Raw genomic sequence first — 25501 nt, 5'->3', positions numbered from 1 at the left:
TCTTAAGCAACCCTTAAAAGCCTTATGAGTCCAATGTCAAAGATCCCATCTATAGGAACAATAAGAATGCAAATCAAGTCTTAAGCAGTTTTAAGACCTTAATTTTCAGATTCTTACCTATAGGAACGGGGGGATATAAATGGTCAGTATCTAGTGGACCAGAGTGCAGCCTGATTAATATTTAATTATAACTAACTATATTTCTGTCCAGAACCCAGCATGCAACTTTATTTTTTGTTTTTGTTTTGAGACAGAGTCTCACTCTGTCACGCAGGCTGGAGTGCAGTGGTGCAACCTTGGCTCATTGCAACTCTGCCTTCTGGGTTGAACTCAGCATGCAATTCTTGTTAACTTTGTGGGGGAAGTTTCAATGGCACATACTAGCATGAATAGGACTGAAATGGGAATGTTACCAGTAAAAAAAAAACAGATTTCATTCACCTGGTGAGTAAAAAATGACTGTTCATGAGAACGCAAGTTTTCATCAATAGGAGTGTTAAGGAAGAGGACACTAAGAGTATTCTTCAAAGCAGTGTCTTCCTTAGGGAAAGACGAAAGATTTTATGGGATGATGGACAGAGGAGAGAATGCATCATCACATGTAGACAAGGGAGAGTGGGGTCCCAGTTGTACAGATGTAGTGAGTCATTATGCTAGTATATAAGTTGCATGTTATGGTAATGAAGCTATAACTCCTTTGGGGTGGATATTTTAGGAATGTAATGAGGCAAATTCACTAGGGTCCATCTATAAGTTGCCAGAGTCTGTCAGAAACTGGTTCCAACCAATAAGGTGATTGTATTCCACACACAGTTTGGGGAAAAACAGACTTCAGGGCAGGATGCTGTACAACAGGCTGATTGTTCAATTTGATTAAATTCCTGTAATTCCTAAAGAGCCTCTCTGTTTGCTGACAGAAATATCACAGATTTAGAGCCATAGATTACAGCTGAAGAGACAGCTGAAAGGTTAGCAAGTCTATGCTACTAGCCAAGGAATCATCAGATTCCATTAGATTCTCTACTGGGAGGAGAGCAAGATTAATGAGTTAATAACCAGGGCTGGGAAAGCTGTAACATTGCAAGAACAGGAAATCAAGCAGACCATTACACCATCTTACAGATTTACATTGTTCCCACTTACAGATTTACGTTTATATCAGACAGTATAATGTTCAGGATCCTCTGTCACCTCACTCCCCATTGTCGTTTTCCAAAATCGGCAGATAAAATTGGAAACAATACCAGTAGTTGTTCTTGCTGTTGTTTTGAGACAGGGTCTTGCTCTGTCACTGAGGTTGGAGTGCAGTGGTGTGATCATAGCTTATTGCAGCCTCAACCTCCTGGGCTCAGGTGATCTTCCTGTCTCAACCAAGTAGCTGGGACTACAGCCATGTGCCACCAAACTCAGCTAATTTTTGTTTTTTTTTTTTGAGATGGAGTCTCGCTCTGTCGCCCAGGCTGGAGTGCAGTGGCACGATCTCTACTCACTGCAAACTCCGCCTCCTGAGTTCACACCATTCTCTCGGGCCTCAGCCTCCTGAGTAGCTGGGACTACAGTCGCCTGCCACCACTCCTGGCTAATTTTTTTTGTATTTTTGGTAGAGACGGAGTTTCACCATATTAACCAGGATGGTCTTGATCTCCTGACCTCATGATCCACCCGCTTCGGCCTCCCAAAGTGCTGGGATTACAGATGTGAGTCACTGCGCCTGGCCCTCAGCTAATTTTTAAATTTTTTTTAGAGGTAAGATCTCACTACATTGCCCAGGATGGTATTGAACTCCAGAGCTGAAGGGATCCTCCTGTCTCAGCCTCCCAAAGTGCTGGAGCTACCCGTAGTCATCACACCTGGCCTAATTCCAGTTCTTTCTGTGGGACTGAAACCCTGGCTATTATTACTGGGTGCCAGGGGAAAAGCAATACTAAGACTTTATTTTTCTTTATTTAGTTATTTTTCATAGGAATTCTACCACAATTTACATGGTAAAAGTGTTTATAAATATTCTTTTTTTCAAATTAAGGCAGATTGTCTATAGTCCCATGTTTAAGAATTTGGTCAAAAACATAGTTTTCTACTAATTTATAAATACTCAAATGAAAAATAAATGTGAATGTACACAAGGTCCATGAGCTCTACATAAGCCAAGGAACCTGGTTGTGTTGCCCAAGATATTTCAGTTTAATGCCTGAGTGGTTAAGATCAGCAGTTAATTTATAAAGCCATCAATTATCTTTACAAAGAACTGTTCCTGATTGAATTCACCAAACCTTACAATCAGTTTCATCAAGCAGCAATGTAGCAAAGGGTGTCATTTTAGGGAGAGACAAAAGGAAAGAAAGAACTCCTTAACCCACTTTGACTGTGGTAATAGTGCCAAAGTCCCCATCTTTGGCAAAACTTAACCATAACTCACATTTATTAAGCCCTTACTCTATGCATGACATTCTACAGAGAACTCTACATACAGTGTCTCATGAATTTCTTGTAACAGCCTTCTCAGATAATATCTCTGTTTTAAAGATTAAAAGGGAAAGGTTCAAGCTGGTTAAGTTATTCCAAGTTATTCACTCAAGGCAACTGAGCCACTCAGAGCAGCATTTTTGTCTTTGTGAGCCCCTTTCTTCATTAAAAAACAAAAATTATATCTTATAACTGCCTAAGTATGAAGACAATTATATCCCAGGCTGGATTTATTCTTATATATTCATTATTATTATATTCAATGGTCTTTTCTTGAATTCAAAATAAATTAAAATTAAAATATTTTGCGAGACCCCCCCAAAAATCATGAGACCTTGGCATCGTGCCTACTGTACCTAATAAATAAGCTGGCCCTGCAGAGACAGGATTCAAACTTGGACTGATGGAATGAGTCCAATAGCTACATCCTTCTATGCATTCCTCTCATCTTGGTCACTGTCAAATCGTGAACCTCACATTTTTCCCACTTCTCTCAAAATGATTTTTAAAATACTAATGTCACAATCCACCCAGCCTAAATTCTGTGAGTTTGTAGAACTCCAATTTCTTTGCTTCCAAGATGTAACACTCCAGAATTAATTCAGGATTAAAAAAAAAAGAAAGAAAGAAAAAAGTCACATTATTTGCAATGCTGCAAAGGGAAAGGAAATGTTTTATTCGAAGTCATTTGAACTCTTAAAGCCATAAAGAACAAAGATGCCTAACATATCTTTATCATTCATTTCTGTGTTATTGAACCAAAACTGCCTGCAGGTGCATGTGGCTATTTAAAGGAAATTGTAAATCACTTTCATATCTTACTAATGTAGTGAGGACGTATAAATAGTTGCACATGGCAGATAATTAGTTTATGCCAACACATTATTGTGCTTACGAGCATCTGGATATCAACTACTTGGCAAAAGAGCCAAAGAAAGTTATTGCTAACAAAATACTAGGAAGTCACTTCCAAAATGCTGAGTGGTGAATATTTAAATGACAAAGAGTATGTTAAACTTATGCTAACGGTAAGATTTAAGTTAAAGAAATTCAGAGAAAAAGTAGCCATGACAAACCCGGGACTTTTATTGTTTCCCTTTTATTATTTTCTTATAAAATAATAGAAGAAAGCAAATGCATATATATGCAGATACATATATAGATTATATAATTATATGACTATATTATATAAATTATATAGATTACAAAGAAGAAAACATCAGAAAAACATCCTTAGAAGTGTTTATTTCTAGAAAAAAATATTATATATATTTATACAATTTTTTTAAAAGTGTGGCATATCATATACTTAAATCCCAAATTCAAAAATTTATTCTAAGATATATGTGCATTATTTCTCTTGTCTGATACTCTGAACTTTGTTCATCCATGCAGAAGACTAAATTTCCTGTGCCCCTACTAAATTGGCCATTTTTTCTCTTGTATCCTTCCCATGGAGCACTCAGATGTCATGGATGTTGAAGGAAAGGTGGGTAGGTCTCTTACTTGTTACCCATTGTGGCATTGAGGCCATTCATTGTCCTTTCCTTCTACCTCATTATCTTATCTTTTTGAAGTTAATTGCTTGAGTCCATCACCCCATATCCCTTCTTGTTGTTCCTATTTTCTATCTTTTTACCCTTTTTTCTAGTATTTCAGTTCCCATAATTCCACGAATACGTGAGACCCTATTAACCATGAGCATCATTCACCATGCTCTTGTCTTTTTTTTTTACCTGATCCAGATTCCAATAATCATAATCATTCCCTGAAGAGATGTCTTCTCCCTTACTCCTCTCTTACTTTGTCAAACTACTTTAGGAAAACACCAACACTGTTTGAAGCCAAATCTGGCAACCTGGGGAACAGCAGCACGTGGCTAGACAGAACACACAATATCATGACCTTAGCACTTCAGGGAATTCCTACCATATTTCTATAGGCAGCTTTTTCTCTCTCACTTTGCTAGATGGTTATTTCACACCTCTTCTCTCTCATCAAGCATCCGCAACTTCTCCTTGCCTCACTCTGCTGATTATTTTGCTTCTTGTTCTCCAGGGAAATGAGAAGCAAAATGGATGAGAAAGTTTTCACATGCTTCCACTAACAAATCTAAAATGCTGTGTAATCTTCACGTTGCCATGCTGTAAGGATCACTTATTCTCAGTCTTCATTTAAGTCCTCAAGAGTGTTTGAAACAGTTGTTCATTCTCACCTCCCTGAAATACTATCCTCACTTAACCACTTGGACACCCCACTTTGTCTAGTTATCCTACTTCTCTAGCCATTCCTTCTTTGTTGCCTTTGCTGGCTCCTTCTCATCTTCCCTACTTCTAACCTTTGGAGTAAATAAGACTCCATCCTCAGACTGGATTCCTTCACTCTCCATGCTCGCTCCTTGAGTGATTTCATCCATTCATGGCTTTAAATACTATCTATACACTAACACTCCAGTCTATAGCTCTATTTTAGAACTATTCCTGAATTACAGACTCATATATCTAAGTGCTTACATGGCATTTCCAGTTGGAGTTTGTATTAGTCTGTTCTCACATGGCAATGAAGAACCACCTGGGACTGAGTAATTTATGAAGACAAGAAATTTAATTGACTCACAGTTCTGCAGGCTTAACAAGAAGCATGATTGGGAGGTCTCAGGAAACTGAGGACTATCATGGCAAAAGGCCAGCAAGCACGTCTTATCATGGTGGAGCAGGAGAGAGAGGGGAGGGAAGGTGCCACACACTTTTGAAGAATCAGATTTCGTGAGAACTCACTCACTACTACAAGAAAAGCAAGGGGAAAATCTGCCCCCAAGATCTAATCATCTCCCACCAGGCCCCTTCTCTAATTTGACATGAGATTTGAGTGTGGACACTAATCCAAACCACGTCGGAGGTTTACTAGGTATAACAAATTTGTCATGTCTAATATTGAAATCTTGATTTCCATCTCCCAGATATGTTCCTCACGTGGTCTTTTTCATCTCCATAAAATAGCACTTTCATTCTTCACGTTGTTCAGACCCGAGCTTTAAAGTCCTTGTTTACTACGTTTTATTCTCACACTCAATATCCAATCAAACTGCAAATCCTTTGTTTCTACCTTCAAAACATAGCAGAATCCTTCCCATTCTCATTGACTCTATTACAACTACTACTCCAGGCCTAAACTCCCTGACTTTGATGATGGTAGTTGCTCCTAAATATTCTCTCTGCACGTATTCATGTTTCCCTGTAGTCTCTTCCCTGTAATCCTGCATCTCTGTGTGGAAGCTTCCACTTTCATCCCCAGCCACATGGGAACTGAGCTAACAGCTGACCTCGCCCTCAGGGGATAAAGAGTGGACACCATGTCTATATATATATCATTCTCAATAGTATTAAGCATTTGACTCTTTATAGCCATCTAAATGTCATTTCTAATCAGAGTAGTAGTTGTATATAATCAAAAACCCAACTATCATAGAAAGCTAAACCAAAAACCTAAACACTGTTTCTCACCCCTTAGTTGCACCACCTCAGAGGCAACAACTTTTAACTCTCTTAACCGTTTTGTCCAGCAGTTACCTCCTTCTATATAAACAACATACATACATTGATATTCCTTTGCTCATTAATTTCTAATATTATCCTCAGGGTCTCTGTTATTTTGGATGATGATTTAGTTCTTTTATAACTCTACCCTACTAATCTATCTCATAGGCCTTATATGGTTTTATTACTATTTATATTTTAATTAATAAATAGTGCATACATGATTATGATTAGGTAAATATTTTGCACTGGACAGCCAAGCAGAGTAATTCTTTTCCGTTTTCCTTCTTTTAAGTATTTTCTTTTCACGTCATGTTTTAATTACCTCTCATTTTCTTGATTATATTCTCAAATGTTCTTTCAAACATTTATTATGTTGGGAATTCTGAGACAGTCTCTCTCTTTGCCTCTTTTTATTCCCCCTGAAGATCTTTTTTCTGGAGTCTTCATTCTACTGTTCTAAACTGGATGATATGATTTTGGACAAAAATATTTATTTAAGGTTCAGTTTTATCACATATAACATAGACATATGGCAAATCTATATAGCATGCAGAATTATTATGAGGACCAAATGAGACATCTAAGAAAATACTTTATCAACTAAAAAGTACCAAAAATTAATGATGGTATTATTATTTTCATCATTAAAATATTATTCTCATGTTGAATTGTCAAAGCAACTTCACAAATGCAAGGTACTTTGGAAAGGACAAGCGCTTCCATCAATAACTCTGCCTGACCACCCCAGATGAATATCTGGCTGGGAGGCAGCATGAAGCATTCAAAAGAACTTTGACTTTATAATGAAAGGACCTGGATTTGACATTTTCACATTTCACTGACTAATATTAGTTAAGTCATTTGACTTTTTCTCATTTCAATTTCTCTAATATGCTATAATAGCACTAGTTTTTTCCATGTTTTAAATTTTTTTCTTTTTAAATAAATTTTTGATTAAGGTAATTACAGATTCACAATTAGTTACAAAAATAGTACAAAGAAGTTCCATGTAACACTGCTCAGGTTCTTCTTATAATATTTACATAATTATAGCACATTAGAAAAATCCCCAGATCAGTAAACTACCATTAACTAAACGATTGGTTTTTTTTTGACATTTAAAAACCTGAGTATGATACAATAATTCATATATACACATAAAAGTGTGTACAACTTCCTGACTTTTCACAGATTAAACACCCCCTTGTAACCAGGATTTTAACAAAAGGCAGAAAATTGCTAGCACCCAGAATCACCTCCCTCTTGGGTTCCCGTTCCAACCCAACTCCTTGATATTTCTAACAACACATATTAGTGTTGCTTTTATTGTAATTATAAAAATGAAGTCATACTTCTTCATTCTGTTGTGTCTGCCTCCTTTAGTTCAACACATTTGTGGAATTCACTTTGTTGGTTTCTTTATGTCTTTTGCCTTTGTTTTTATTTTATTTCAACACGTAAAAGTCTTTTTAAATGTAATCAAACTTATGAATCTTTTATAGCATCTACAATTTGAAAGAGGTTTTTAATTTAAGTTTATTTTTATTTTTATTTCCATAGGTTCTTGGAAAACAGGTGGTTTTGGTTACACTAATAGGTTATTTAGCGGTGATTTCTGGGAATTTGGTGCACCCATCACCTGAGCAGCATACACCATGCCCAATTTGTAGTATTTTACCCCTCACCCTTCCCACCCTTTCCCCAAAGTCCCCAAAGTTCATTGTATCATTCTTATGCCTTTGAATCCTTATAGCTCAGCTGCCACTTATGAATGAGTGAGAACATATGATGTTTGGCTTCCCGTTCCTGAGTTACTTCACTTAGAATAATGGTCTCCAATTCCATCCAGGTTGCTGTAAATGCCATTATTTCATTCCTTTATACGACCGAGTAGTATTCTACCATATATATGTATATATATATTCTATCATCTATATATTCTGTCATCTATATATTCTATCATATATATTCTATCATGTATATATTCTATCATATATATTCTATCATATATACACACATATTTTTGATGTATATCATATATTACATATACAACACATATATGTATACACACACACATATATATACACACACACACATACATATACTACATTTCTTATTCACTCTTTGATTGATGGGCATTTGGTCTGGTTCCATATTTTAGCAATTGCAAATTGTGCTGCTATAAACATGAGTGTGCAAGTATTTTTTTTGTATAGTGACTTCTTTTCATCTGGGTAGATACCCAGTAGTGGGATTGCTGGATCAAATGGTAGTTCTACTTTTAGTTGTTTAAGGAATTGCCACACTGTTTTCCATAGTGGTTGTACTAGTTTACATTTCCACCAGCAATGTAAAAGTTTCCCCTTTTTACCACATCCCCACCAACATCTATAATTTTTTGATTTTTTTATTATGGCCATTCTTGCAGGAGTAAGGTGGTATCGCATTGTTGTTTTCATTTGCAGTTCCCTGATCATTAGTGATGTTGAGTATGTTTTCATATGTTTGTTGGCCATTTGTACATCTTCTTTTGAGAATTGTCTCTTCATGTCCTTAGCCCAGTTTTTGATGAGATTGTTTTTTTCCAGCTAATTTAAGTTCCTTATAGATTCTGGATATTGATCCTTTGTCAAATGTGTAGATTTTGAAGATTTTCTTCCACTCTGTGGGTTGTCTGTTTACTCTGCTAATTGTTTCTTTTGCTGTATAGAAGATTTTTAGTTTAATTAAGTTCCATCTATTTGTTTTTGTTGCATTTGCTTTTGGGTTCTCGGTCACGAAGTCTTTGCCCAAGCCAATGTCTAGAAGGGTTTTTCTGATGTTATCTTCTAGAATTTTTATAGTTTCAGGTCTTAGATTTAAGTCCTTGATCCATCTTGAGTCGATTTTTGTATAAGGTGAGTGATAAGGATCCAGTTTTATTCTTCTACATGGTGCCAGCCTATTATCCCAGCATCATTTGTTGAATAGGGTGTCCTCTTCTCTATTCAACAAATTTTGTTGTGTTTTTGTTTGCTATGTCAAAGATCAGCTGCCTGTAAGTATATGGCTTTATTTCTGGGTTTTCTAGTCTGTTCCATTAGTCTATGTGCCTATTTTTATACTAGTAGCATGCTGTTTTGGTGACTATGGCCTTATAATATAGTTTGAAATCAGATAATGTGATGTCTCCAGATTTGTTCTTTTTGCTTAGTCTTGTTTTGGCTACGCAGGCTCTTTTTGGTTCCATATGAATTTTAAGATTGTTTTTTCTAGTTCTGTGAAGAATGATGGTGATATTATGATGGGAATTGCACTGACTTTGTAGATTGCTTTGGGCAGTATGGTGATTTTCACAATATTGATTCTACCCATCCATGAGCATGGGATGTGTTTCTATTTGTTTGTGTCATCTATGATTTCTTTCAGCCATGTTTTGTAGTTTTGCTTGCAGAGATCTTTCACCTCCTTGGTTAAATATATTCCTAAGTATTTTATTTATTTATTTTTCTGCAGCTATTTTAAAAGGGATTGAGTTCTTGATTTGATTCTCAGCTTGGTTGCTATTGGCTTATAGCAGAGCTACTGATTTGTGTACATTAATTTTGTATCCTAAAATTTTGCTGAATTCATTTATCAGTTCTAGGAGCTTTTTAGAGAAGTCTAGAATTTTCTAGGTAAACAGTCATATCATCAGCAAACAGTGACACTTTGACTCACTCTTTATTGATTTGAATGCCCTTTATTTCTTTTTCTTGTCTGATTGCTCTGACTAGGGGACTTCCAGAACTATATTGAATAGAAGTGGTGAGAATGGGCATCCTTGTCTTGTTCTAGTTCTCAGGGGAAATGCTTTCAACTTTTCCCCATCTGTATTATGTTGGCTGTGGGTTTGTCCTAGATGGCTTTTATTACATTGAGGTATGTCCCTTCTATGCCGATTTTGCTGAGGGTTTTAATTATAAAGGATTGCTGGATTTTCTCAAATGCCTTTTCTGCGTCTATTGAGATGATCATGTGATTTTTGTTTTTAATTCTGTTTATGTAATGTGTCACATTTATTGGCTTGCACATGTTAAACTATCCCTGCGCTATCTGTTTTTAATTAGTCAGAGTAACACTAACTGCTGTAATAAACCCAGTATCAATGGCTTACCCCAACAGTTTCTTTTCTCTTGCACACTTAACAGCCTAATGTGTTTTCTCTAGGCTGGTAATCAACCTTACTCAACACAATACATGGACCCAAGTTTTCCCCACATGGCAGTTTTGCCTATTTTATGCAGTAGCAGAAGGGGAAGCACAGAGAAGAACACAAATTGCTTAAAAGCTTTGGTTCATAAGCGATAGGTCTCACATCCACTCATATTACATTGGTGAAAAATAGTCACACCAAAATATAAGGGATGGAGAGAGACTGAGAAATCATTTCTACTTAGTCATTTCCAGCAACTACTTTACCTTCACAGTATTACAAGTGAAAAAATACAAGCTTTGATGGAAAGCGAACCATCTTCTCCAGTACTCTGTTGAATAGAAGCTATTTCACAAGTATTTATGGAAATAAAATATGAGTACACACTTTAAAATTTAATACATAAGACTATTTTGTAAACTCTAACTTACAATTAAAATCTCAGCTCCATGTGTGAGTACTTGTGTGTGTGTTTGTGTGTGTTACGTGTAAATAATTCATTATTAGGATCACATATCTGGCTAAACATCAATCAAGTAATAACTTTCCTCATTCCATTTAGTTCGACAGCTATTTATTGAGCATCTGTTACATGCTAGGCCATCTACTAGATGCCAAACATACCGCTACAAATGAGGAGATAGGCAAAAATATTTGCTACCCATGTAATTGGTGCTCACAGACAAGCACACAGTAGGACATATAACAAATTATCCTTAAAACATCACCACTTCATCCCTAAATATTCAGGAAGATATTATTTAGTTTCCATTAGGAAAACAAAACAATTAGTCTACTGTAGGGGAGAAAAATACAGGAAATACTAAATCCAACAAGGCTAGACCATTTTCTTTATAGCATGATTTTGGGCATTGTGAGTGTCCAAAAGAGACCCAAAAATACAGATTCCTAAACTTGCTTGCCCAGTTACATGTTTTCCTAATAAAATCTTGTAGAACATCGCCACTGGAGAATTTCATAGCTGGAGCATCTTCTTTCGCAGTTTTATCACAGCACTTTCATGAGTCAGAAATATAATAAAGGCTCACCTCTAAATATTGTTTTCATTTTCTTTTGTGATTTGACTTGAACTTTAAAAGACCTAATTTTTAGATACCTTGGAAAACGTTCTCATTTAGGCCACTGTGGGGAACTAGAAGAAACACCATCTGTTGACACTGTGAAATCAAGCACCCCAGGCTGGAAATTTGAACATAGCCTTTTTCACTTTTTAAAATTATTTATTTAATGTGTTTCTTATCTGTCCCCTATCTTCTTCTAGCCCCTCTGCTCATTGAGTGAAAACTAACACATTATGTTTCATAAAAAATAGTTCTATAGATTTACTCTATTCCTAGGTTTCCTGAAGAATATGCTTCTAACAAATATCTGAAGTCCCTTCCTGGGAATCAATTACATACCGTTACTGTTCACACTGTCTGCCCTAAAACTCACTCTTGGGGAACACCACCTTAATCCTGTTCAGTGAAATGTCAATTAATAATTACCCCTAAGCCACTTTCTATCTGGCCATACATTCTAATTTCTAATCCCTGGATATTTCTGCTGCTAATATAATCATGAACTATTTAGTTTAGTGACAAATTTTTAAAATTGATTGGTTAAACTTCATTAGAAAAGGCACTACATTTTCCTTATGCTGCATTCAAATTTTTTTTTCAAATAAATCCAGGATTTTTTTTTAAGGAATGCTGTGTATGTCTCATCATTGAGGTCGCATGTTAATAATCAGGCATGTGTTCAAAATTTATTCTCAAAGTGGGGATTCCTACCTTTGACCTAAAAGACAATACAGTGACTTTCTGCAGTATTTGTTTTATCATTTCCTGTCATTAGGCAATTCTCCTGAGTTGGGCAGGTATCTGAAGCAGGCACACTTGCTGATAGCTGGTCACTGGCCAGCAGTCCCCTGGCCCCTGTTAAAATCAGAACTGGGACTTATGCAATTTCTGGTTCTTCCATTATGCAAAATTAAGCTGTTTCAAAAGTTAATCTGCTGACTCTTTGACCCACTGCTAAGCAGAAGAATAATGTAAGACAATTTGTGTAGCCTAAAGGAGCCCTGGCTTGGAGTGTGGGGTAGCAGGACAGGGCTGGCTAGAAGCACTGGCCTAGCTTCAGGGCTGAACATGTTTCCATGTCTCTAGGGGAAGTGCTTCTACCTAGTTTTTCTAATGTATTCTAATTTTCTCTGAGAGATGTTATTAACAATAAACACTACATGACATTTGAATCGGACCTACTCTGGGGAAGGCAAATGACTCCATCCTGAATTTCGCAAAGAAGAAATGGACACGTGAATGAGTGAGGTGAAACAGTAGGGGTGGGGTTAAACATACAGCCTTTGTCATCAGGCAGAGATTTTCTGGCTCCCCTGCTCCACAGTTGATTGAGCGGTTAGTCCATTTCTAAGCCTGTATTTCTATGTTAAAAAAAAAATGAGGCTGACAATATTTACCTGGAAGGATTGTTAAGAGGATTAAATGGAAAACATAGTGCCTGGCTTAGGGTAAATGCTTGAAAAGTGTGACTATCTCATAGGGAGCTTATGGTAAAACCAAGCTTAGAACTGGGGTGTTCTCTTTTCATTAAATCGTGTAGAAGTCAGTTAACACAAATACTCAAATTAAGAAGAAATAGAAAGCTGCACAATTCTCTACATGACAAGATGTATTTTATATCCGTTTTATTCTGAGAATTTGAAAATGACACTGGAATGAGAGCTTCTGCTTCGTAGACCCTCTGTTATTTCTGTTATTTTTTTCTTCTAAATTGATTTTCCCTTTCTTTTTTTTTAAAAGATTCAGCTGTTTCATTTTGTTTTCCAAGTAAACATTTTAAATTAAGTTATTTTTATTATAGTTTTCAAAGTTACATAATACACTGATAAGTGATGTTGATTTTATACTATTAAAGTCAAATTTGTTAAATGTGCCAATATTTTTAAATTTAATTTTAAACTTTATTTAAATAAATATGTAATATCAAGAATAGGAAGGAAGTTTCAAAAGATGCAGGTCAGCTGATTATCTTAAATTATGTCTTGATAATAAGCTATTTTGAAAAGAGATAGCCACTTTGCTTGGGTTGTTTTGCAGCAATTTTGACCATTTTAAAATAAAATTAATCAATTCTTCTGAGCCGCAAATAAATACATATTCATAAATACCAAAGTAATAAGAAAAACAGTAGTGGACATCAAAATTGATTTTACGGTGCATCCAATAAAAATGATACATACAATACTTAAACATTTTCATTTTAACTTAAATCACATGCATATCCATTTATTTGCCAATATTTTGATATAGAAATACCAACAAGTAACATTTTCTTTGGGTTTAACTGAAGTTTTAAATTATCTCTTTTACATGAATCGTATCCAAAATGCATCTTCTTACAATTCACTTTTTTTCTCAAAATTCTTCTCTCTTCTTTATGCATTTCTTTTTGCCTGCCTGCCTTCTTTCCTTCCTCCCTCCTCCTTTCCCTGCCTCCTTCCCTCCCTCATTTCCTTCCTTCTTTCCTTTCTTCCTCCCATTACATGGGTGCTTAAAGAGGCAGGTGGAGAAGTCTAGATTCATAACTTAGTTACAAATTCTTTATAAATTTTTATAATTTCACTCTAGTTTTTAGTTGTTTCTCCAACACAAAATTATCAAAATTAATTTTAGTATTATATAATAACTCACATTCATCAATATTCAGCAAAGCAGCTAATTTTGTTTTCATGTTTTACCAGTTTACAAGTATTTCATTAAGCTGAGTACAATTGGCACAAATGGGTAGGGGGACAAAAAATTTTGAAAGCATCCTAAATATAGTGGGGGAGAAGCCTGTGTCTGGGAGCAATTGGTATCCATGGGTATTAGTCATTATATTTTAAGAAAACGATGAGAAACATTCTTAGCTACTTGTTAAGAGGCCAAATAAGAAGGCATTTACTGTAATTACTTTCAAAACATTTATGAATTTTAGCAAAATTGACCTTAATAAGATAAAATGTTCTTCAGAGCCTGGGTCTGAATAAATTTAACGGACACATTCCAAACATCTGGCCTCCACCCTACAGCTCCTTTCTTCTGTAGTAAAATAAGGGGTTAACTGTAAGCTGAGGTAGCTAACTGACTGATGACTGATGGGATCAGGGATGGCAAGACCCACGATGGATACTTTAGACATCACTTTACACACTGGGGAAATTGGATGTGTTGGTCTCAGTTTGAATAATTTTATTTATTTATTTATTTACTTATTTTTTAAATGAAGTCTCTCTCTGTTACCCAGGCTGGAGTGCAGTGGTGCAATCTGGGCTCACTGCAACCTCTGCTTCCTGGGTTCAAGCAATTCTCCTGCCTCAGCCTCCCAAGTAGCTGGGACTACAGGCGCATGCCCCCACACCCAGCCGATTTTTGTATTTTTAGTAGAGACAGAGCTTCACCATGTTGGCCAGGCTGATTTCAAACTTCTGGCCTCAAGTGATCTGCCAGCCTTGGCCTCCCAAAGTGCTGGGATTACAGGCGTGAACCACCATGCCCTGCCTGAAAAATTTTAATGCATAGGTTGGATCACAGGATCAATCTCACCTTTTGAGATGTATAGAAAATGAGAAGAAAACACTCAAAGCAAAAAGAAAAGCAGGTTCTAACTAGATAATGCTTTTTCTAATCTATTTTTTCTTTTTCTTTTTTCTTCTCTTCCTTTTGGTCCCTTTTACTGGATTATCTTCCTCTTTCTGACCCATAAATGTTGGAGTACTTCATTTATCCATTCTCTTGTCTCCCCCTCTTTTCTTCCTATAATTAATTCCTAGGTGAGTCCATCTGATTCCATGGCTTGAAGTCACTAATAACTCCCAAATTTAAACCTCCAGCCTCTCCCATCTTTTTCTGAAATCTAGAATATACCATTTAGGTGTTCAATAAGCATCATAAACTTAAAAGAAATCTTTGCTGTGGTTTGCATGTCCCCTCAAAAATGCAGATGTTGTCAATGTGATGGTATTAAGAGGTGGGGCCTTTACGACAAGACCAGGTGATGAAAGTTCCTCCCTGTTTAATGGGATTAATGCCTTTATAGAAAAGTTCCATGCGGTGTTCAGTTATCTCCTGCCCTTATACCTTCCACGATTTAAGGATGCAGCAAGATGGTCTCACCAGATGCTGACACCTTGATCTTGGACTTAACAGCCTCCAGAACTGTGAGAAATGCATTTATGTTACTTATAAATGATGCAGTTTCAGATATCTTGTTATACCAACACAAAACAGACTGAGAGAGTCTCCCAAGATGAATTTATGATTCCTGCTGCACTTCAAAACCAGCTTCTCTCTGCCTTCCTCCCGCACACCCTACAGTGCTTCCTAACTCTCTAAATAATGCTATTATTCTATCAGTAGCTCAGGCCAAATTTTATGGAGCCATTCTTTCCTCAACCTCCATCTCCTCCATATAATCCATTCGTATTTCCTATTAGCTCACCTTAAATCTAGAAACTAACCATTTCTTACTCGTTTTACAATTACTATCCAAATCCACATTATAATCATTTCATTCTAGGATTGGGGCAACTGCCTTCTAATTAGCCTGTCTGCTTTTACTCTTGCTATTCTTCAGTTTATAATTCCCAAAGTCAGAGTAATCCTTTCAAAGATAAATCATATCTTGTCCGTTCTTTATTCAAATGTAAGTAGCTTCTTAAAATAATGTGCAAATATATCAATACATAATTATGTGTGTATATGTTACAATAATATCAAGGCCCTACAATATCAGGGTCTTACAATACTCCTTCAAGGTCTGACAATATCAGACATCCACTTCTTCTTTCTACCACACTTCTTTCTGCCTACTGTGCTACAGCCACACGGTCCTTTTTGTTGTGTGTTAGTCATACCACACATGCTCTATCTTGGCCCCTTAGCTTGCCATTCTATGCTTGTAACATTCAATCGCTAGAAATGCACTGTCTCTGATCAGCTATTATCACTTCAGAGTGATGACCACTTTATCTAAAAATAACATCTCTGGAAACTCTCTATCCCTTTTTACTTTTCTTCATGATAGTTATCACTACCTGACATTATATTTTATATCTATTTGATCATTCTTCTGTTGTCTACCTACTAAATGTAAGCTCTATGAGAGCAGTATTTTGTCTGTTTCATTCACTGATGGATCCCAGAGCCTGCAGTAGTGACAAGCATATAGGAGACATCTAATAAATATATTTTAAATGAATGAATTCAGAGATAAGGAAAGGAAAAGTATGAAAGCACTCTGATAGTATCTGAGACCATGAAGAGGAGTAAAACATGAACAAGGTGGCCTTGACTTCTTACTGCTATCCCCTCACATGGACAGTTCAGCATTACTCCAATTCTGAGTACCCAGCATAGTTCAAACAATGGAGCCAGAAATGAGCAAGGCATTTCTAATGGGAATTGAGCACTTAGGTGATCTTGGCACTTGGCTGAGTATTGGATACACAGAGATAATTTGGAAATGATCCCTGAGTTTCAAATATTTGTAGTTTAAGAAAATGCAGAAATAAATGTAGTGCACTGTGGTAAGTAAAATAATTGAAGCACGAGCCCCATAAATACTTTGTAGGGATCCAGATTAGAAAAGGGCCATACTGTGCTAGATGTCGCTGTGTTGGAGAAAGCTTCACAAAGGATCTTGTGTCCAATTAGTCTTTTGGCTAAAACTCATATGTTTTTAAATCTATTATAAGTTAACTTGATGAAGAAATCATAATTTATTCTTAGAAATAGTAATTTATTCCGTTGAAAATCTTACTTTAATTAGTATTTCTTCTCCTTGACAGATTTGACACAAGTAGTTTTCTTATATGTCCATCCGAAGGAAATGGAGAAAAAGAGTAATGTAGTCAGGTAGAATATATGTTCAGAAATCTGACATAAGCTAAGTTTAAATTTTAAAAATATGTTCACATAAAATGTATTTAGGCAATTTTGAAAACTAGTGACTTTGGGTGTTGTATGTATAGCATTGAGCTCAAGTAAGCAGATCATATAGATGGGAACAGATTTTAAGAAGAAAAAAATGAAAAGTGGAAATATTTTAGTAAGATTACTTTTTTGTAACCTTTGAGAAAATATTTTTCAGAAGCAGTTGATTAGAAACAAATTTATTTCCAAGTGGCTTAAAACACTATACTGTTTATTTTCTCCATGTAGAAAATATTGCATACATTTGATGTAAAACATCTATAAGCTGATGGATGGCAATAGTATATATAAGCCTAATTAGGTTTACAATATATAACATGCCTCTCAAAATTGTTTCCTTCGTTCTACTTCAAAACACATATACGCATACCCACATAGGCATGCATCACACACATGCCCACACACACACACTACCTGGTTAATTGAAATATGTTTTCACAGCTCCAAACGTATATTGAATTGCTTTTGATGCCATAACACTCCTAGCATCACTTAAATTATTATACACACTCTGTAGCTGATATCTACAATTTTGGCACATAAAACGAAAACATCCTTATTTTTACCATATATTTTTAATGCATTTGTTTAAGGTGAAGCTAACACGTGAACAAATTCCCTTCCAATGTAACTGACTGGCAAGAGAACACATCCAAGAGCAGGTTTTGACATAGCTCTGGGTCACTGGAGAAAGGTTTCAAGTGACCTAGTTAGGTAAAAGAAAGGAGCAAAAAAAAAAATCACCACCTAAAAAAAAGGTGGGGATAACTCATCTCTCTCCTTTACCAGTTGGCTTATGAAGGCATCTAGTCTAATTTTTTTAAGGTGTCCTAGAGAAACCTCTGGGCTTAGTCACAGCTAATATTTTAATGCATACAATATATATAATTTATGGTCATTAAAACTATTAAAATGTTCTGGCAGAAGATTCCAACCACTAATCAGCTGGATGATATCCCCCAGAGTCAGGAAATGCTTTTCCTTATTCAGTCCTTTGGAAACAAATAAGAGGGGTGAGACCATTGCCCACTTTTTTGAGGGGGGTTATTGGCTAATGTTGGATTGGTTAAAATTGGTTTGGTTATTTTGCAAGCAGTCATTTCCCCTTTAACCTACTGAAGAGTCTCAGTTTTGTTATGATATCTATCCTGCCACCTCAGGTAACAAGAATTCTTTTTTTTTAATGTTATTAAGGTTTATTTGACAATTAGAATTTTATATATTTAAAGTGTACAATTTGACAATTTGATACACATGTACATTGTGAAATAATCACCACAATCAAGTTAATTAACATATTCATCACAACAGATAGTATCAATTTTTGGGGGGTGAAAACACTTAAACTCTACCCTCTTAGCAAATTTTAAGTATCAATAAAGTATTGTTAATCATAGTCACATTATTGTACATTACATCTTTAGGGATCTAATCCTTCCTTCCATTTATTGACCTTGATGTGAGAACATGACCCAGTTTTAGCTAGTAAGACATGATAAATCTTCAGGGTGTTTCTGGAAATGGCTTCTTCACTTCTAACTAGAGATTCAGAGAAGAAATGATTCTGTTTCTCCTACTGGACATTGTAGTATCTTTAACAGAAGTATGGATCTGTAACAGCCATTTTCCAATTAAACACTCAGACTGAGGAGATAACACAATAGGGGGCATGAGAACAGAAAGGCAGAAGAAACTTTGTCCCATGTGACATCACTGATTTACAAAATTAACTAAATCTGAAACCATTACATCAATGAACTTTTCATTTTGTCTTTCTTTTGATAAGACTATTTCCTTATATTGAAGCCATTTCTATTACTCGCAGACAAATCTATATTTGCTTTAAAATCAAAAGGAAGAATCATACACAGCAATAGTTTTAAAAATAAATCATTTAATTACAACAGGTACAAAACCCAAGCTTATTCACTACACTTCAAACTGAGATTTCTTTATTCCTAATTCTCACACCCAGATAAGAAAATAAATTGCAAACATGTTGCAGCTGCTGAATGACTCAGCCTGGCAAGTTTCCTGTCTGGAATAATGTGCTGCTCTGGGAACTTCTCATCAAACATTCACCCCAATAGCATAAGTATATACTTTCAGCAGTTATTTATCAGACATTCATTACTGAAAGTATGGATCATATGGAATATAGTAGGAATTTAAGACATGTTCTCTGCCCTCATGATACTGACCATTAAATTAAGAAAAGAAGGCACAAGTAAATAAAAGTAATAGAAAGAATGCTATAGATAGTATAAAACCAAATGCCAAATAAATGATGTCAAAAATGAATTCCGCAATCTAAGAAGGGAAAAAGTCAGTATAACCTGGACCGCTCATGAGAGATGATGGAGTTTATATTAGGACTGTTAGACAAGTGGAGGACAAGATGATGGAATTTATATTAGGACTATTAGAAAGTAAGGAGATTCTGAAAGGAAGAGGAAATAATTTTCAATGTTATTCTTTAACTCTGCATGGTACAATGTTGAATTGAGAAACAAATGTACAGAGATCATAAAACAGAAGGATGATGCGAGAGAAGAGTCAGATATAAGTGGAGCACACAAGGTTGGACTGACTGTGGAAAGCCTTGGACAAGAGGCTAAGAAATCTGACCTTGATCCTGAAGATGAGAAAATAATTGGAGGTTTTGATCAGGGATGTCCAACGGTGAAAGTAATCTTGTAGGCGAAACCTTCTGTCTGTATGCAGAATTAGAAGGGAACGATTGGCAGCGGGGTGCTGGTGAATAGGTCATTGCAGCACTGTTGTCATGAGAAAAAAGTTATATTTACAATTCACATCATTAAGCAAGGTTGTCACTAAGTAGAATTAAATTGGTCTAAATGAGTTGACAATTCAGTAAAAGGAGGAAACGCAGTGCAAGTTATTTGATAACGTGTAGATCAATACACAAGATATTGATTGGCTTTATTCTTTTGGAAATAATCATTGTTGTGGTTAAGATTCATGCTCGGTCACAAATTGAGTTTCTAGTTGGTACAAGAGAAAACTGGAGATCAATGACAGATGGTCCTGCATTCTATTGTTTTTTTTTGTGTCATATATGTTTAAGGAGTAAAACATAATGTTTTGATATCTTTATACATAGTGAAATGGCTATTATATTCAAGCAATTAAAATATTCAGTAATTGTTCAGACCAGTGTCATGCAGTTTTTTGTATATATTTTCTTCTAGGAGTTATGGTTTCAGGTGTTACATTTAGGTTTTTTATTCATTTTAATTGACTTTTGCTCTTAATTTGTTATTGTAGGATCTGCCTCAAGTTGTCAAACTAAACATTGCTTTATTGTCTTATACACAACAGAAATAACTCTCATCAATCAAAACACCTGAAAATCTCGTCAGCAAAGATTATCTCTGATTTTCTTCTACCATTAACAGCTGTGTGATATTGAGCAAATTAATTAACTTTTCTGTGTGCAACACTTTCTTCATCTGCAAAATGGTACCCCATATATGGGTCTGCTGTAAAGATAAATTTTATATACATATGTGTATGTGTGTAGTGACTGCTATCTAATAAACAAAACACTCGATGAATGTTGGCAATTATTATCATTATTAGTTTTATCATTATCACCATTATCACGATGCTGTAATATAAAATGAGTAAAGATCATCTGAGCAAATGAAGCTATAAGGAAGAGAGGCTATTATGTACAAATGAAAGAGACAGTCTAACTGATGGATGGAGATGGGAGAAATTAAGAGCAGAGTCTATGGAGAGAGGATAATTTTTTTCTAAGATATTTGCTGATATTCTTGCTGAACAGTGTTTTCTCTCACTTTGCAAGTCTTCTTGCTTTTTCACCCCTTATATTTGTATTTTCCATTCCCTAAGCAGGAACCTATGTGTCTAATCAAGCTGTAGCAAGAAAAAGCCTGTTTCATCACATTCACTGTGTAGTGAGAAAATAATTCCAGTTCGAGGTTCAAACAAACACCCATTGGATAGAAACCTGAATGCCAATAGTCATCCTGGGCATTACTTTTAACCAGACTATCCCCTACTCAAACAGCAAACATTCTGAAATTATATACATATATTTATCTACATGCATCTTTTACAACTTATTTCCTAAGGAAGAATCAATATTTCTCACCAGTTTCTCAAAGAAGTCCACGACCCCCATATTTTCTCTAAAGGTGAACAATAATCCTGAGCCACTCTTCATCAAAACCTTGGTTACAGCATAATGCTCCACCAACTTTAAAATGATTTACATCTTTTATATCTATTTAGGTTTCCAACTTATGCTATCTTCTAGGGCATTGAAATCCACAAAGATGTTCTCCATTATAGAAAGTAATTATTTCCATTTTCTTGTACTAAAAATCCTTTAAAAATCAAATTATATACACAATTTTTAGCATTACAGGAGCTTGGGAACAAGTCCCCAGGGAGAAGTACTGTAAGGTGGTGCTTCTCAAATTATCTGTGAGGAATGACCACTTCTTTTTTCTTTTTACCTCTAATCTCTTGCAGAGTGACACTGTTATTGAATAAAATTTGAAAATATGACAATGTCAAATTACTGCAACAATGTCTAAGCACTTACTCTCAACTTTTGTACTTATCACAGATCCATAGCAAGTAGTTCACAGATGAACACCATTCTTTGGACCGCATTTTGAACACTAACATAATTTACTGGAGGTAGAATACACTACATTTTAGGGTCATTTGTGTTTCATAAGTAAATTGTGAAAATTGAAAGGCCTACATGTTTTTAAAAATTATTTGTATTGTATTAAAAACATCTAAGTTACCTACAACCTTAAAAAATTGTAAATGTATAGCATAATAATAACTGTAAACACAGTTTTGTATAGCTGATCTCTAGAGCTTTTCCATCGTTCATGACTGAAACTCCATACCCACTGAACAGAAATTCCTCCATTTCCTCTTCTCCTCCAAAAGAAATTATTATTATTATTTTATTTATTTATTCATTCATTTTATTTTTTTGAGACAGAGTCTCACTCTGTTGCCCAGGCTGGAGTGCAGTGGTGTGATCTCAGCTCAATTCAACCTCCGCCTCCCTGGTTCAAGCAATTCTTCTGCCTCAGCCTCCCGAGTAGCTGGGACTACAGGCACATGCCATCACACCCGGTTAATTTTTGTATTTTTAGTAGAGATGGGGTTTCACCATGTTGGCTAGGCTGGTCTCGAAATTTTGACCTCAGGTGATCCACCCACATCAGCCTCCCCAAGTGCTGAGATTACAGGCGTGACCCACCACACCCAGCCAAAAAGAAATTATTTTTAATGGTAAAAATTCAATCTATAATGGTGATAGGGAGGAAGGGCAAATTCCCAGCCCTATCTTAATGTATTTATGTAATGATTAAATCAGAAGGCATACATAATCAGATGACAGGACTCAAACAAGAATAAAGAGTTATTTATCTTACTTTTCCTAGCATGCCTAAAAATATAATGATGGGAATTGCTGTGTTCTTTGTTACCCCAAAAATCCCAGCTGTTGTGGTGTGTATAGCCTTCACTGTTACGTTTTCTTTTAAAACTAGAAATCTTAACACATACAAGCTTCAAGCACCTTTCATCCAACCCTTAATATTACAATCAATGACTATACCAGAATGTATGAAAAATGAAATCAGATTTCAGGGTGCTTGCTATGTAGCAAGACAAAGAATGTAAAATTAAATTAACACAAGGCATCACACGACAAGCATTTTATGAAGCAAAAAACAAAAACCTAAAAAAACTAAAGATGTTAAGAGATGTTAAGGGGAAGAAGAAACACTTTTTTCTAGGGGTAGTGATGAAGGCTAATGTGAATAACTTTTGTTTGTTTTGCTTCACTATCAAGTTATCCTTTCAGTTTTAATTTTGGGGGAAATAATTTTATTATTTTTCAATTATATGATACATTTTCACTGTACAATGTTTCAGAAACCATATACCAGATGTGTTTAAGGACAAGGGCAATGAGATTGAAGATGCTAAAATGAAGACCTAACTGGAAAGCCCGATGTTGAAGGAGTTCAGTTTGGGAAGGGCGTATTTTCAAAACATGTGCCTTGTAAATGAGCAGAAAAAAATCATCAAGTTATCTTAAAGCAAGGTAAATATTCAGTTAGATGATAGAGATCACACCAATCTTCCTACGTAAAATAGGCCAGATTGAGAAATCACACTTAATTTTCATAAGAAATAGGAAATGTGGCAATTTGAAACGGACCGGCAAAATAATGGAACGGAGAGTTTGAGGAAAGTAGGGAACTTTGAGAGCCTGTGTTTGCAAATCACCAAAATAGGAATAATGTTAGTTTCATTGAGAACTCAGCTAGAACCAAACAACACAGTTCAATTTTGGAGTCATCAACATTGGGAAAATTCCTTGGATTGATTATGGGGAGATTCCCTGAGTCATCTTTAGTGTTCTGAGGTAATTGAAACATTTTTCTATAGATGAAAATAAACAAAATTATGTCTGAATTCCTCTTTCAAATAAACATACAATATGATTATATAAATGTAGGAAATGACTCAGAATCTGTGAAACTACAAGACTTGGTTGTAAAATAGTTTATCTCTCTCATTAGATTTTGTTAAAGATATACATAAATTCCCATATGACCATTAATGGTCATTTTAATGAAAACTATCTACTGAATAATAATCAAAACACAATTACCTGATCAGATTTTGTCATAGTCTATTTATATCATAGTGAGCGGGAGCTCACTACTGAGCACAGTTCTGCCTGCCGGATGTGTTCTACCTGAACGTTCCACCAACCCCTCAAATAAAAGCTGTAAAGGAAAAAAAATAGCTTATTTATTATCTTCCCTCCTCCAGCTCCTTTTCCCCCTGTAGCTTCATAAATGATTCTGTTGAGATCATTCTTATTCCAGGAACTAAAGCTAGAAATCTTAGAAATTGTTTTATTCTTAATTTTTTGTGTGTACATAGTAGGCATATATATTTATGGGATACATGACATATTCTGATAAGGAATATCATATGTAATAATCACATCAGGGTAAATGGGGTATCTGTCACCTCAAGCATTTATCCTTTCTTTGTGTTACAAACAATCCAATTGGACTCCTTTTGTTATTTTTAAATGTATAATAAATTATTGTTGAGTGTAGTCACCCTGTTATGCTATCAAATACTAAATACTATTTTATTATTAAATACTAAACCTATTTTATTATTATATTAAACCTATTTTATTATTATTTTATTATTTTTTGTACCCATTAACCATCCCTCCAATATACCCTTCCCAGCCTTCTATTTTCTAGCTCCACAAGTTCAGTCGTGTTCATTTTTAGTTCCCACAAACAAGTGAGACCAAGTGAAGTTTGTCTTTCTGTGCTTGGCTTATTTCACTTAACATAATGACCTTCAGTTCCATCCATGTGGTTGCAAATTACAGGATGTCATTCTTTTTTATGGCTGAATAGTATGCCACTGTGTACATGTAACATATTTTCTTTATCCATTCATCTGTTTATGGATACTTAGGCTGCTTCTAAACATGGTTATTGTGAATGGTGCTGCAACTAACATAGGAGTGCGTATACTGCTTCAGTATACTGATTAGATGTCTTAGAATATTTTTAAATTACTTTATCTGTCTTGACAATGAGAGCCAATATGATGTCAAATCCATTTGATATAATAATAATAATGAAATAGACAATATTCCTTGACACTTATTATGAGCAAGGCGCTGTGTTAAATACTTTGTAGGTTTTTATTTTCATTAAACCTTCATTCCCATACAAATATATAGGTAGTACCTTTATTATTTTCATTCTACAAATGAGGAAAGGCTTAGAGCAAGTGAATAATTTCTCCAAATCCATGCATCTAGTATGCAGGGGAGCTGAAATATGAATTTATACTCTTGCCACTATCGTGTACTCTTTCACTTTCTTTCTATTGAAATTCATTCTCCTCATTCAGTATTTCATCACATTTTTATTCTATCTAAGCTTTCTCGTATACTGCTGCCTAGCTGATATTCTTACAGCACAGCTCTAAGTCACCGCCTTATTAAAATATCATCAATATATTTGCATTGATTAATAAAAAGCAACACAAATTTTATGGCCAACGGGTCAAAACTTTTATACTTTGGATGCAATTTATCTTTCCGGCCCTATCTTTCCACATTTCCAGCCATACAACCATTACTTCAGCCAAATCAACAATTTTGCTTTGCTTCAAAGGACTATGCATGTGCAAAAGCTGTGAAGTGTTGAGTGTTTGAGTGAGTTTTGGTGAGTCATGCCTGCAGGATAGTAGGA

Source organism: Nomascus leucogenys, chromosome 20 (genome assembly GCF_006542625.1).
Source record: "Nomascus leucogenys isolate Asia chromosome 20, Asia_NLE_v1, whole genome shotgun sequence".
Taxonomy (NCBI): Eukaryota; Metazoa; Chordata; class Mammalia; order Primates; family Hylobatidae; genus Nomascus; species Nomascus leucogenys.
This window is presented reverse-complemented; position numbering follows the sequence as displayed.